Here is a 4,383-nt window from a genome sequence, read left to right on the forward strand (position 1 = left end):
GCCCCCAAGACAGGGTTTCTCTGTGTAGCTTTGTGCCTTTCCTGGAACTCACAGAGATCTGCCTGGCTCTGCCTCCCGAGTGCTGGGATTAAAGGCGTGCGCCACCACCGCCTGCCCGGCTCCTGACTACATGCTTAAACAAGGCTGTGCAAACCAGGGGAGACAAATAACTGGTGAGCCTGAAGTTTCTTCCCGCTTTACTCTCTCCTGCACATTATCTGAGGCAGACAGTATAAAGTTCAGGCTTCTTTTTTTTTTTGGTTTTTCGAGACAGGGTTTCTCTGTGTACTTTTGGTGCCTGTTCTGGAACTCGCTTTGGAGACCAGGCTGGCCTCGAACTCACAGAGATCCGCCTGGCTCTGCCTCCCGAGTGCTGGGATTAAAGGCGTGCGCCACCACCGCCCGGCTGGAGAGATGGCTCAGCCGTTAAAGGCTAGGCTCACAACCAAAAATATAAAAGTTCAGGCTTCTTACAGAAAAGAGTTTACCTTTTGCCTTTGTGTTTATGAAAGCCAGGCCTTGCTCTGTTTTCTCTTTCCCCCCAACTTCCACCCTAGACTACGTACTTATTTCCTGTTGTTTGGAACACTTGGGAGCCACAAATGGAAGCTGCCACTATAATTTTACAGTTTCTGGTAACCACGTTAAAAAATTAAAAAGAGCCGGGCGGTGGTGGCGCCTTTAATCCTAGCACTCGGGAGGCAGAGGCAGGCGGATCTTTGTGAGTTCGAGGCCAGCCTGGTCTACAGAGCGAGATCCAGGAACGGCGCAAAGCTACACAGAGAAACCCTGTCTCGAAAAAAACAAAACAAAACAAAACAAAAACAAAAAAAAAATTAAAAAGAAACAAAATTAATCAATAATATAACCCAAGGTGACCAAAATGTCATCATTATAATATATAACCAATTTTAAATGATTTATTTAAATATATTTAAATGATTTATTTAACCATCACCCCCCCTCCCCGTGTGGGGTGTGTGTGTGTGTGTGTGTGTGTGTGTGTGTGTGTGTGTGTGTGTGTATACCAGGTGTACCAGGTTTTCAAGATCTGGTTAGCATCTGGAATGACTTTTACAGCACATCTCATGTAGTTAATGCTTGCCTTATTAACAGCATAGGTCTCATGTAGTTCCTGCCACAGAACAAGGAAAAAGTAAATGTTTGCTCAATGGGTGACTTTTTAATACTGAACACTATCATTCTATCTTCCGGCTCCTTAGCAAGCTTCACTTTCCTTAGCAAGCTTCACTTTCCTTCCAAGGTAGGGCACTGCAACAGATTGTACTTCTTTTGATGAATGGCATCTAAAGTGTTTGACTAACAATGTTTACCACCGAGTTTTAAAACATTTTAATAGAGCATACATGTTAACAAGTCTTAACCAGGATATTGACCAGACTGTGCTTTCTCAAAAATTGTGCTCAGAAAACTTGAAGTCTTTTACATAATAAATACATGTATACCTTGCCATCACTAGTGGATATCACTTGATATATTTTTAGTCCAGTGTAAGCTTACAATACTAAAATCTTAGAGTGTGGTTTTTTTAATTCAATGAAGATGCTACCCACTTAATCACTAAACTATTTGGTTGTCCATTGCTCAACTTTGTAATAATTACCATGACCACTTTGTTTTTGTGTTTGTTTTGGTTTTTTCGAGACAGGGTTTCTCTGTGTAGCCCTGACTGTCCTAAAACTTACTCTGTAGACCAGGCTGGCCTCAAACTCACAGAGATCCTCCTGCCTCTGCCTCTTAAGCGCTGGGATAAAAGGTGTGCACCACCACTGCCCCGTTGATCACTTTGTTAAACTGAAAACTAATTCAGTCAAAAAGGCAGTGTGTCCCTGGTAGGAATTTCGCTTTGTGTGAGACATTGATCCTCATGAGTATCTGGCCAATCATTTCCAACTGTACCCTCCGGGACTTGGAATTATTTGCAATCCCTTCTCAAGGACAAAGCTCTTCTATCTTGTGTTGACCCTTCCTGCCTTTCAAAACATTCCAATATACCAGGAATTTACCTCCCCACCCCAACCCAAAATGCTGTTTATCACAACCAAACAATGACTTTCTCTTTCTGTTTATCATCTAGTAACTTCACGTAGGTTTATCCTGGGATAAAATGGATAACAAGAGCAATATGATGGAGTCATAGCAGTTGTTGAATGGCCCTTGCTCTCCAAGTAACTTATGCCACCACTCCACAGTGGTTCCATATCCAACATATTTTGATACTTCACTGTTGAGTATGTGTTACTAGGTCACGTGAAATCGAGTTTCTTGAAAGAGCTACAGTTGAAGATCTTGTAGACTGGCTGATTAGAATGTTGTTCTTTATGGGTACTTGAAATGTTGCCAAAATGATCTTAAGCTAAATTTAGCCCCTTTTATAGCCACTCATCACCCACCTCTGTGTCTCTGACCTGATGACTATCAGGTAAGGCAGCAGTGACGCACGCCTTTAACCCCAGCACTCGGGAGGCAGAGCCAGGCAGATCTCCATGAGTTCGAGGCCAGCCTGGTCTATAGAGCAAGCTCCAGAACAGGCACCAAAACAACACAGTGAAACCCTGTCTCGAAAAACAAAAACAAACAACAACAAAAAAACCTTCTGCATGAGGCAGGGCTGTGGTGGTGCAGACCTTTAATTCCAGCACTTGGAAGGCAGAGACAAAGTGGATCTCTGTCAGTTCAAGCCCAACCTGGTCTATAAAGTGAGTTCCAGGACAGCCAGGGCTACACAGAGACCCTGTCTAGAGAAAAACAAAACAAACAAACAAAAAAACTTCAGCATGTATTAACAAAGCAGGTAACTACTTTCCACCAACCCAAATGCAGAATGTCATCACACAGTACCTGAAGCCTTATAGCAGACTTTTTCCTGCTCTGCTCTAACCTACCCACCTGCCGTTCCCACCATGTATTTGGTGACTGCATTCACTGTTTTTGCTCAAAAGCTATAACAGTTCATGTGGCTTCTTCTGTGATGGAACATGTCACTCAGGAAAACACAAACCCATGTTCCCAGCCATGGTTACTCATATTTAGCTCAGAAACAAAACAAAACAAAACAAAAACAACCCACCTCTTATTCCCTTTGGAGCAAGAGCTGTTTTGCTTAGAGAGTCTGCATCTGGAGTGTACAATAAACTTCACATAGCATAGTAGTGGTATAAAACATGGAATTATCAATGGCCCTTATCAATGGTTCTTGGGTGAGAAATGGAATTGAGATAGGAAGAATTACTCATACAATTCCGAACCTTCCTTATTCCTTATTCTTCACCAAAGCTAAGTTTTACAGTTTCTCTATTTGAGTAGACTAGAATCTATTCTTATGTTGTTTTTAAAAATATTTTATGGTGTATATTCATTGTACACAGTATTGGATTTCAGGTCGACAAGTTATTTCAAGTACGTCCTGTCTATTCAAAGGCAGTAATTGTCATCCTTCAGATTCTCTCAATGAGCATTCTTAGTATTTGAACTTCTCCTGTTTTCTGGGAGACTGAGTCAGTCCTTATCCTGCGATTCACTATGCTGAGAATTATGATACCCCTTTCCATCATTGAAAAAAAAATGTTCCATTTGGTAGCTTCCAGAGTTAGGTCGGAAGATACGGTGAGCGGTGGGCCAGGTGCCTGCCCTCTCCCTGTCCCCCTCAAAAAAAGTCACTCAACTAGATCTACTTCCCTTCTTGGCAAGATCCGCATCATCCTCACTGACGCCTACTCCCTAAACTATCGTATTTAAAGTTTACTGAGGAAGAGCTGTCTCAACAGCAATTTCTTTAAGAGCCAAGGTAGTTTTAAAATGGGTATTTAGAAATACTTACAAATTTAGAAAATCTGGGTGAAGGAGTGTGCAATAACTTGTGATGGAGGCGCACTTTACTGCTCTGGAAACTAGAAAACGTCAAGATTGAATTCAAATCAAGTATTTCAAATATTTTCCAGGTGAAGCCTGGGCTGTGGTTGCTAGGCAACCTGACAGCCTCCCAAGCAGGGACCAACTCGCCTCCCACACTTGACCATCTCTCCCCAGCGGTGGGACGCGGCGTCGCCATTGGTCCCTGTCTCCTCTCACTGGCCGCCCATTGGCCAGAGAACCTCTCACTCCGCTCCCGTTGGCTCTCGCCGTCTCTCGCCGTCCCGCCATTGGCAGGCACGTTCTCGGGCCACCCTACGTCACCCTCTCACCCCACTTCCCCGGTCCTCCGACTTTGTCCCCGCCCCTTCCCCCGCCCTTCCAGCCGCGAGGGAAAACCCCAGCGAGTCGCCGCCTCTCGTTTCCTTCCCATTGGCAGAAAGCGGGTCGAGGGGCGGGCGCTGCCGAGCGGCTCTGAGGGCCGTGATTGGCTGCGGTCGCCGCTGTCCC

Source organism: Peromyscus californicus, unplaced genomic scaffold (assembly GCF_007827085.1).
Source record: "Peromyscus californicus insignis strain IS unplaced genomic scaffold, ASM782708v3 Scaffold_18__1_contigs__length_77618521, whole genome shotgun sequence".
Taxonomy (NCBI): domain Eukaryota; kingdom Metazoa; phylum Chordata; class Mammalia; order Rodentia; family Cricetidae; genus Peromyscus; species Peromyscus californicus.